This window comes from Elephas maximus, chromosome 4 (genome assembly GCF_024166365.1).
Source record: "Elephas maximus indicus isolate mEleMax1 chromosome 4, mEleMax1 primary haplotype, whole genome shotgun sequence".
In the NCBI taxonomy this organism is placed as follows: domain Eukaryota; kingdom Metazoa; phylum Chordata; class Mammalia; order Proboscidea; family Elephantidae; genus Elephas; species Elephas maximus.
The window spans coordinates 111,039,033-111,050,999 of NC_064822.1; the positions used below are offsets into that span (position 1 = coordinate 111,039,033).

Genomic DNA, 11,967 nt, shown 5'->3' on the forward strand with positions numbered 1-11,967 from the left:
TTATTAAACATACAGAGAAAATACATAGAGGATGCTTAGGTTGATCTATGCTATGATTTTAGTTATCATCTGCCTTGTTAAAGTGCAACAAATATTTACACTTGTTTACATTTCTGGATATCAGGTTTTTTCCTTATGGCAGCTGTAAAGAAGTCATGTTATTTCTGCTTTTGGAGTTGTTTCCCAACGTCAATTTAATAGGACTCAAAAATGAAATGAAGAACCAGTCAAGGGAGATAGGGTTCATTCTCTTGGGGCTGACAGATGACCCACAGTTATAAATTGTGATTTTTATATTTCTCTTTCTCAACTACCTTTTGAGTGGGAAACTTATCCATTATCCTTCTTACCTTACTGGATCCTCGGCTCAAGACTCCAATATACTTCTTCCTCTGAAATTTTTCCTTCTTGGAAATCTCATTGACAACAATCTGCATTCCTAGATTCCTGACAATCATTGTGACTGAAATCAAAATCATTTCCTACAAAGATTGTGCATTTCCATTATTCTTTTTCCTTTTGGTAGCAATTAGAGAGTTTTACCTTCTGGCCACCATGTCTTGTGACCGCTATGTAGCCATCTGCAAACCCTTGCATTATTCCATCATTATGAGAAGCCAAGTGTGCTATCAACTTGTACTCAGTTCATGGGCAGCTGGCTTTCTGAATACCTTCCCACCATTGGTCATGGGAGTGAAACTGGAATTCCGTGGTTGCAAAGTAATTGATCATTTCATGTGTGACACTTCTCCTATCTTACAGATTTCTTGCACAGATGCTCACTTCCTAGAATTGATTTCATTTGTTTCATCAGCTATAACACTTGTGGTCACATTGCTGTTAGTGATTTTTTTCCTATGCATATATAATCAAGACCATTCTAAAAATTCCCTCTGCTCAGAAAAGAACAAAAGCTTTTTCCACTTGTTCTTCCCACATGATTGTAGTCTCCCTTACATATGGTAGCTGTGTCTTCGTTTACATGAAGCCACCAGCAAAAGAAAGGGTGACTTTATCCAAAGGTGTAGCTGTTATCTATACCTCAGTTGCCCCTTTACTCAATCCCTTCATTTATAGTCTAAAGAATCAGCAGGTGAAACATGCTTTCAAGGATACACTCAAAAAGATTTACATTTTTTTCAAAAAATAAGGGAAAAAAATTAAATCTTGACAGAAACAATGAATAAAGTTTTTTCTTCCTTTGTTCATGCGTACTTACTCTATCCTCTCAATAAGTTAAATTTCTTATAACCTTTAGACAAATCTGCCAGTACAATACACTTTCCTAATTCTTTTTATGATTAATACCTCTTGCTTGTGTTTTTGTAAGAGTTCTGCCTTCAGATTGTTACAAATTTTAACTTTCTTTTAATCTCCAAGACATGGAACTCCCATTTCCTGAAAAATAAAAAAAGCTATATATAAATGTATCCTGTACAAATTTACCTCGATAAGTGTAATTAGTTAACATCCATTTATTATAGGTATACTTTATCCCAGGTGCTATACTAGCCATAACTTTTGATTTCATTAGGATGATACAGTTTACTATGGGAGAGACAAAGAAACAAACCTTTATCATAGAGTGTGATTTCTGTTACGTTAGTGCTATACACAGAATTGCGTTCTCATAGTAATGAATGTTTACTTATTTCAGTGAATCAGAAATGCAGTTTACAAAAGGGGTAGTTCTGACAGTTGTGATATATAGGAAAGGAAGAATAAAACAATGTTACAGGTGTGTGTATAACAACATACACAATGTTTGTGGCATTAGGACATAATGCTGCATCATGCTGATAGAGATATGTAAGTGAATGAAACATAGGTACCACTCTTAAAATAGGGCCCACCATGTCATAGTTGGAGCTCTGGTGGCATAGTGGGTAAGAGCTTGGCTGCTAACCAAAAGTCTGACAGTTTGAATCTACCGACTGCTCCTTGGAAGCCCTAGTGGGTAGTTCTATTCAGCCTTATAGGGCAGCTATGAGTCAGAATCAACTCAATGGCAAAGGACGGTGTAGTTTGGCCCTGAATTTAACAAGCTCCAAAGGAGTTAAGAATAAATTATTTCTTAAGTATACACTGAGTGCCACATGCATGTTAGGAAAATTTTACACATTCAAATGGAGAGTAGGTTGATGGTATAAGCTGATTGGTATGCTTTTTATCTCCTTATATTGCTTAGATTTCCAGAAAAGTGTGTGTCATGACATCATTTATATCTTCTGAATTTATCTCTCTTTGCACTTTTCCTTGCTTCATGCTAGTCTCTGTGGAATTTATTCAATGACCAGAGAAGGTACAAGTCTTTTAGCTTTGGGCAGTATTAAATATTCATCTTATCCAGAGAGCTTTGTAATGCTTTACCTTCCAATCTCTTAAAGCAGTATTCACTGGAAATTTACTTAAAGGACTCTTAGAATTAAAATAAGCCTCTTCTTATTATTGGACTTCACATCCAAAACAATGTCTGTATGGGGAAAGAGAAAAGAAATTTAGATTTGTTTATAAAAGAGGCTGCTAAGAAACTTCTAAACAATTCAGCCTGCTTTTTCTCTATACAAGAGCACTTACGTGATAAATGCAAGGGTGGGCTAAATTACAGTTTCCTGAAATATATTAGGAATGAATTATATCTCATTTTTAAATAAATTAAGAAAAATCCAGGATTATATTTCTGACTGGAGTTATCAGACATATCACAAAGTATGTTTCCTATTGTTAGTAAAAATATTTTTGTCTTTCTTCCATTCATAATTTGTTTTATTTGGAGTACATTGCAGGGAAACACAAATTATACCTTTAACATATTTAGTATTATTAACTATATATTGTAATATGTTTCAGGCATTCTTCAAAACAGAAATACAGTCTCTCACCTTTGTTATGCCAATTTTGCTGATATGTTAATGATAAAAAGTGTATATTCCTAAAAGATGAGAATGTTGATTGGCAGGAAAAAATAAAAAATAGAAAAAAAGTAAAAAAGGCATAATATCAGCTTTGATGTTAATCACCCATTACTAAGGCTCATTGTTGAGTCTAGCCAAAGGAGGGCATTTTTCTCCATGTTCCCTTCATCAGTGCTACATCATCAGTTTATGCTGTAGAAAGAGAATATTACAACAGGCACCGTCGAGAACTTAGACACGATTCTGGTTAAGGACAGATGAAAGAACAAAACAGGTAAGAGTCATTGAGCTTACCTTTTAGCAATGTTTGGTTTCTCTATAGTAAATCCTAAAGAAAATTTTACTTCCTGTAATCATTTTGTCATTTAAAAAAGAGACAATGAGATATTTTGCCATTAAAGTACTTATTTATGAGTTATATTTTTTCTACAGGCAACTTTAAGACCAAAAAGAAGTGAATATACAAAAACATATTCTATACAATAATTGTTAATTTCAATAAAAAATGATAAAAATGAAGCATTATATTGTAGAAATATATTAATAATAGGGCTCTAACCATGAGTTTTGATTCATCTCTCTGTTCTGCTTTCTTTCCCATAAATGAAAATTTACTCTTGTTTAAAACCAGGATCATTCTAGCCCTATATTTCTGTGATTATAAAACATATTTACTTCTGTTGATTGTATTTAAAATAAAATACATTAAGAATAAAAATAATCATCAGCCAAACCAAACCTGTTGCCACTAAGTGATTTCTGACTCATAAAGACCCTATAGGACAGAGTAGAACTACCCCATAGGGTTTCCAAGGAATGGCTGGTAGATATGAACGGCTGACATTTTGGTTAGCAACTGAGCTCTTAACTATTAAGTCCAGAGATTGTGACTAGGTATCAATTTCCACCAAAGCCCTGGAGAACAATAAAGTTGTAAATGCCATCAGAATTATAAGGCAAAATTAGATATTTCATTCTTAAAATCATGAAAGCTAAGAAACCAGAAAACAATGTCTTAGTTTGTATACTATGAACATAATTCATAAGCCTTGGATTGGTATAACCGAACCAAACCAAACCAAACTCTTAACTACTGCTCCACCAGGAATCCAAAAGTTGGTATGGACATCTATAATTCAAAGATATATTGCAAATACAGAAAATTTGGTTATATGTAGATGTTATAGACAAAGGCACTGACTGGGTTTTAACATAGATCTGTAAATATATTTCCTTCATTTCCTTTTCAGTAAAGGATGTATGAAATTTTTCCACTTTAATAGTAGTGTCACTATGAGTCGGAATCAACTCAACGGCACTGTTTTTTTTGTTTTTTAATAGGAGTGAGTAGATATTAGAAAGATGCTTAAAGGAAAAAAGATCTATTGCTTTATTTCATTAATGTTATTAATACCAATTTTTAAATATTTAATGCCTTTACTAGTCACTTACCCTTAATTTATGTTTCATTTTTCACCAATAGATTTTGCAGAAAGAGGAGAAAAAAAATCAATATAAGAAACCATACAATGATGACAGAGTTTGTAGTCTTGGGTGCATCAGACAGCCCAGAGCTTTGGGCTGTGATCTTTATCTTTTTATTTATAACCTACGCATAAAATGTCACAGAAAGCTGATCATCATCATTCCCACCATGATAGGCTCTCACCTAAAGACTCATTGTACTTTCTCCATAATTTCTCTTTACTCGAAGTTACATTCACCAATACCTCTATCCCCAGATTTCTAAGAGCAATCATTACTACAGTCAAGATGATTTCCTACAACAATTTTTTTGGCTCAATTATTTTTCTACATCTTCGTGTGTGTCTGATTCTTTGTACTAACCACCATGTCTTATGATCGTTGTGTTGGCATCTGTAAGCCTTCAGCAAGAGGTTGAGCATCGTGGACCAAAGGAGTAGCTCTTCTCAACACTGCGTATGCCCGCTCTTAACATTGATTCATTGTATATCAGCCTCACTTGTAAACAAATTTAAAAGTATATATTGGGGTTATAATTAAAAACTGAGCATATTAGAAAGTATTTTAAAAAGGGGAGTATGTGTTGTTTTATTTTATCAATTTATTCATTCTCCATTAATTAAAGGCAGACAACTACTCTCTCTATGCCTGTATGTTTCTAACTGAATATAAGCTACCTGGTACTGCGTTTAAGGGATCTGACTTTAATTTCAGTTAGTCTGAGCTTGTATTTAAAACTTTCTAGCTATATTATTTATTTAATTTGTTTTAACTTCTCTGAGCCTCAGTTTGTTTCATTAGGGAGTAAAAATAAATTTTCACAGGTTTACTATTACGTCTAAATCAGATAAATAATAAAAATCTATAGTCTTTCATTGAAATACTGCCTTCAGTAATTCACAACTACCATGAATATCCTTCCCAAAGTTGGAAATTAATTACAATTAAAAAAGGATTAAACAGCTACTCTTGGACTTCTTGAGTATCATATGATTTATAAAGCGCTTTTATTTGTATTATTTTGATGAATCCAAAAACATCCTTGACATTTCAACTTCTTTTTTAAAAGATTCAGCTTCATTCAAAAAAAAAAAAAAAAAAACTAAGTAACTGATTCAAAGTCACTAATTCAATATATGGCTTATTAGGATTTTTAATCTATGTTTCTGTGACTGCAAAGCCCGTATACTTTCTGTGATAATAATTGATTTTATAATGTAATAAGTTGAAAACTAATAGTAAGGAAACCCTGGTGGTGTAGTAGTTAAGTGCTATGGCTGCTAACCAAAAGGTGGCAGTTCGAATCTGCCAGGTGTTCCTTGGAAACTCTATGGGGCAGTTCTACTCTGTCCTATGGGGTCGCTATGAGTCGGAATCAACTGGAGGGCAATGGGTTTGGTTATTGATACCATAATTTTATTAATTATTTATTTTCTTTTTTCTTCTTGTTTCTGTGTTAAGTGTTCCATTAAATTATAGATGGTCCTATAGGGTTGCTATGAGTCAGAATCGACTTGATGGCAACAGTTTTTTTTTTTTTTTAATTAATGAACTGAAAGTGTGAGGTTATGAGTTGGTATTTTTCATAAACTCCTACACATATGAGTGTTACTGTTCTGAAATTATTATTAAATATGATTTGGGGATGCCTGTTTTTCCTTGATTTTTTTGAAACACACTGGTATGATATCTGAGAATTGAACCTGCACATCTTTATTGAAGTGAAGAAATATAAATTATTTAGCTTTTTACAGGGAAATAGTATTCTAATGTAACTATGAAAAGTAGTAAAAATAAAATTCTAATAAAAACATTCTGCCAGCCACTCTATAGGGTCTCCTGTGTAGACTGCTTCATTCAGGAAGAAGAAAGGTCTCAAATGAACCCTGTGTCATTGTCCAAAGCCAAGAATAAGCAGTGTCAAATGCATATTTTAGTGTAATTTTGAAGCTAAGTGGGTGTTGCTCTCAGAATTGAATGAAACTCTGTTTCTTTTTCTAATATATCAACCTAAACCCTGAAAAAACCTTTAAATTCAGTAAAGTAAAAGGAAACAGTGACATGATCAATAAAACAAACTACTTTGAGATTTTTCTCTGTAGCAATTTTTCTAATGGCCTCTAAGGAAGATTAATTGAAAAAGAAAGAATTGAGTGTTGAGTAAACATGGAAGGAAATTAAAAGAGTAGACTTTCAAAGTCACTGAATTATTAGAAGTGTTTACCACCAAATGTAATATAAAGCACTAAACAAAGTAAGAAAAGAAAAAAAAAAAAAACACCAGAAATGAAGGGAGACAAGTCAAAAGTTCCTCTCTTAGTCTGTCAAAGGGACATCCTTTGATTTTTCAAATCGCACTTAGACTTTAAAATAAAGTCTTTTTGTTACCTTGGGTCTTCAATGAAATTGCCATTATCTAGTATTCTAGATTGTTGTATTTACTTAATGGAAAGCCCTAGGTGGTGCACTTTGCTGCTAACTGAAAGACTGGCAGTTTGAATCCTCCCGGGGCACCTCAAAATCAAGGCCTCCTGATCTACTTCTGAAAAATCAGCCACTGAAAAACCTACAGATTCCTGAACAATCAACCATTGAAAAAACTGACACATATGGGGTTGTCATGAATTGGAATCAATTCCATGGCAATTGGCTTTAAGGATTTTGGAAGAGCAGGTTATGGGAGCGTTTTGAGAATAAATGTCCTTAAAATTCTTTCTAGTTATCTTACTTTAACCAATGTTAAGTATTACTGCTAATTTTCATTCCGAATGATTCACAGAGTGTGTCTCAGTGACCCCTAGTAGATAAGGAAGAATCCATTTTGATGATGTAGGTGGAAGCAAATGTAAAGCTTGGTAACTTGAGCCATATTCAACCAGAAAAAAAAATATGGCTATGCACTCAGAAATAAAAAACTGAAATGTTGAGTTAAAAATTTGGAGATGTTCTTCACTACTCTACCTGAAAACATCCTTGAGATAACTTAAGGCTCTAGAAATCTTATGTACCTTGTGAAACATTGAAGTTTATTTCTCTCAAAATGATATAAATGGTGAAAATTGTTATCAGCCTATTTGATATTTGATATTGGTAAGTGAATATAATTCATTGCCGTTCCATAAGCATTTTTACATAAAAGTTTGGTGTACAATCACCAGTTGATCACAGTGCAATTTTATAAATGCTATGATATCTCTACAAAGAGAACACTGTACAGATACATGCAGATATTAATCAGGGATTTAATTTTGTTAATCATATTTTCAAATCTATAGATTTTTTAATGCTTCTTTTTGATAGAGAGACACTTAAAAGGGGAAAACTTAAGTTGAAAACCCTATTTCCAACTCCAGCTTCACATTACTTAGCTGTACTATAACAGCCTAATTAGTTATTCATAACAGTATTCATTTCTTAGTTTGTTAAAAGGAGATAGTAAGAGTACTGTTTTATCATGGAGTGGCATTTTGGATTTACTATGATAATATTTGTACAGCACTTACCGTTTAGTAGTATTCAGTACATAATATAATTTGTTTATCAATTCAACTGTCACACTGCAAATCTAAGGAACATAAAAATAAGGAAACAAACTTGGAGAATTAAAACAACTTTGATGCCGTGCATCAAAATATATTATCGGAAAGAAAATTAAGATTTCTACAAGAAATTGTAATAAGAATTTTAAACTTTACATCTGCCCGTGATCCTAATCATTAAATTAATCACTTCCCTCTTAGGACACTAGTTAATACAAGTAGCCAGAATAATGAGAATAATAGCCCTGCAATGATAAGATGTAGTTAGTTGCTATTGACCCCACTCTGACTCATGGCAACAGAAGGTATAGAAGAGCCAAGCATTGATGGTTGAATGCTTGAGTCCATTGTTGAGGTCGCTGTACTTTGAGTGCTTCCCACTCTATGGGGCTCATCCTCCAGCACTATATAGGACAATTACTTGTTGTGATCCATAGGGTTTTCACTGGCTAATTTTCAGAAATAGATCCCGAGGTCTTTCTTCCAAATCTGTCTTAGTCTGAAAGCTTTACTAAAACCTGTCCACCATGGTTGACCCTGCTGGTATTTGAGATACCAGTGGCTTCCAATATCATAGCAACACACAAGTCACCAAAGTCTGACAACTGACAGGTGGTGAAATAAGATAGGATGAAGTAATATGTATATTGTTCAACTGACTCTAACAGGTTGATAATGGTCTCCAAAGATATTAGCTCCTGTTCTCTAGAAACTGTAAATTGTACCTTATTTGGAAAAATGATCTTTGCAGGTATAATTAAGTCAAGGATCTTGAGATGGAGAGACTACCCTGAATTGCCCCATCATCCATAAATGCAAACACTAGTGTCATTAAAAGGGAGAAACAGAGAGAGATTTCATAAAGACACAAAAGGAAATGATAATGTGACCACAGAGGCAGAGATTGGATGATGCAGCCACAGCCATGGAACACAGACAGCCACCAGAAGCCGGAAGAGGCAAGCGACAGATTCTTCCCTAGAGCCTTTGAAGAGCATGTGGTTCTGCCGTGGCACCTTGATTATGGCTCAGATATTTTGGCTCCGACTTTGAACTTCTGGCCTCCTGACCTGTGGGAGAATAAATTTCTGTTGTTTTAAGTCACTCGGTTTGCGGCAATTTCTTACACTTGAAAATTGGAGCACCTTAGATTGTTACAGCTATAGATTGTTGTACCACATTAGATTGTCAATAGCTACCATTCAAAACTCACAAAACTGTCATAAGAAAATAGATATTTTGTTACATTAAGCAGAGAATGAAGAAAAATGAAATTCAGGGAAAACTAATAAAATCCTCCCATGCTGGTGGCACAGTGGTTAAAAGTTTGGCTGCTGACCAAAAGGTAAGCAGTTTGAATCCACCAACCGCTCATTGGAAACCCTCTGGGGAGTATGCTCTGTCCTATAAAGTAACCATGAGTTGGAATCAACTTGATGGCAGTAAGTTTGTTTTTCTGGGTCCAGGAAAATATATATATATATAAAATTTAGTTGGGTTTCATAATTTAAAAACCTAGTTGAATGATTTCAAAAATTAAATAAGGTAATTATTTTACAAGTACCCTAATTTAAATGCCAAACCCAATCAAACCAAACCCGTTGACTTTGAGTCAATTCAGACTAATAGCTAACCTATAGAAGAGAGTAGAACTGCCCTATAGGGTTTCCAAGGAGTGACTGGTGGTTTCAAATGACTGACTTTTTGGTTAACAGCCTGAGCTCTTAACCACTCTGACACCAGGGCTCCTAAATAGCATATGGGGCCTATAAAATACCTTTGACATTAAATAGGTAAATGCTAGGATAGCACTTCAACATCTTCATTCAAATAAAAAGCTTTTTTTCCCACCATAGATATATATAGAGACAAAAATAAGTCAATGGAATAATGAAGTGGTACTGTATTGCAGCTACATAATTAACAGCATATACTGAGAAATTTTAATCATAGGGAAAAGATGTAATAGCTAATATTACTGTATGTTTCCCAGATTTGAAAGTCTCTTCATAATGTAAAAAATATTGAACACGCATAGTAAATTAACACTGGCAAAACTGTTTAGATTTTATAAGAATTTATTGCAATCAGCTATTAAACACACAGAAAATACATCTTAAATAATAATTGTGTTCTCTTTATTTGGAACATTTAAGCAGAATTCAGATCATTTGGAAATGATCAGCTGAGATTTAAATCACCTTTCAAACCTAAAAAGGAAGAAGAACTTAATATTGTAATAAGTAAATCTTTAATGTATAAGGTACAGTGAATTATAAGATACTTAATTTGATCTGTACTATAATTTTAGGTATCATCTGCCATGTTAAAAGGCAACAGATATTTACACTTATTTATATTTCTGGAAATCAGATTTTTTCCTGATGGTAGCTTTAAAAAAGTACTGTTATTTCTGCTTTTAGAGATTTTTTTCAATGTTGATTTAATAGGTCTCAAAGCTGAAATGACGAACGAGTCGAGGGAGATAGAGTACACTCTCCTGGGATTGACAGATGACCCACAGTTGCAAATTATGATCTTTATATTTCTCTTACTCAACTATATTTTGATATGATGGGCAAATTATCCATCATCCTCCTCACCTTCCTGGATCCTTGGCTCACGGCTCCAATGTAATTCTTCCTCTGAAATTTCTCCTTGTAAATCTTGTTGACAACCACCTGTATTCCTAGATTCCTGACAACCATTGTGACTAAAAACAAAATCATTTCCTACAATAATTGCACATCTCAATTATTCTTTTTTCTTTTATTAGAAGTTACAGAGTTTAACCTTCTGGCCGCCATGTCTTATGACAGTTATGAAGCCATCTGCAAACCCCTGCATTATCCCATCATTATGAGAAGCGAAGCATGTTACCAACTTGTACTCAGTTCATGGGCAGCTGGCTTTCTGAATATCTTTCCAACATGGGTCTTGGGGCTTAAATTAGAATTCTGTGCTTCCAAAGTAATTGGTCATTTCATATGTGACACTTCTCCACTCCTGCAGATTTCTTGCACAGACACTGGCTCCCTAGAATTGGCTTCGTTTGTTTCAGCAGGTGTAATTTTTGTGACCACATTGCTGTTAGTGATTTTTTCCTATAGATATATAATCAAGACCATTCTAAAAATCCCCTCTGCTCAGAAAAGAACAAAAACTTTTTTCACTTGTTCTTTCTACTTGATTGTAGTCTCCCTTACTTATGGTACCTGTATCTTCATTTGCATGAAGCCATCAGTAAAACAAAGGGTAGCTTTATCCAAAGGTGTAGCTGTTATCTATTCCACAGTTGCCCCTTTATTAAATCCCTTTATTTACATTCTAAGGAACCCTGAAACAAGCTTTCAAGGATACTCTGGAAAATATTTTCAAAAAATGAAGAAATAATTTTAAAATCTTGATGTAAACATTGAATAAAGGCTATCGCTCCTATGTTCCTGTTTACTTAATCTATTCTTTCATTTACTTAATGTTCTTATAACATTTTAAACAAATTTCTCAGAATGATTCACACTTTCCTATTTCTCTGTATGATTACTACTTCTTGCACTTTTATAGAATCCCCTCTTCAAGTTTTCAAGACAAATTTAATTATCTCTTACTTCCAAGATGTGGAACTCTCCTTCCCTAAAAAGAAAAAGAAAAAAAAAAAAAAACAATTTAAATTATGTATTTATGAATACCATGCAAATTTGCCTGGATAGATGTAATCAGTTAATACCCATTTATCATATGTATGCTCATCTGTTTCTACATTAGTCATATATATATATATATTTTCTTCTTAGGATAATACAGCTTACTGTGGGGCAGAGAAATAAAGAAACCAAAAATTATCAGAGTATAATTTCTCTTATGATAAAGCTATATACAGAATTGTGTGTTCATAGTAACAAATATTCAATTATTTTAGGGGATCAGGAACGCAGTTCAAAAGAGGCAATTCTTGTGACAGTTGCAATATATAAGAAAAAAGAGTAATAGGGTGTTAAAGACAACATACACACTTTTTTTGCAGGCAC

At 33.6% G+C, this 11,967-nt stretch overlaps 1 pseudogene; it reads left to right on the forward strand.

Annotated features, from left to right (window-relative positions):
• Positions 1-215: 215 nt before the first annotated feature.
• On the forward strand, positions 216-1,150 carry LOC126076349 (olfactory receptor 6C6-like; annotated as a pseudogene).
• The last annotated feature ends 10,817 nt before the right edge of the window (positions 1,151-11,967 follow it).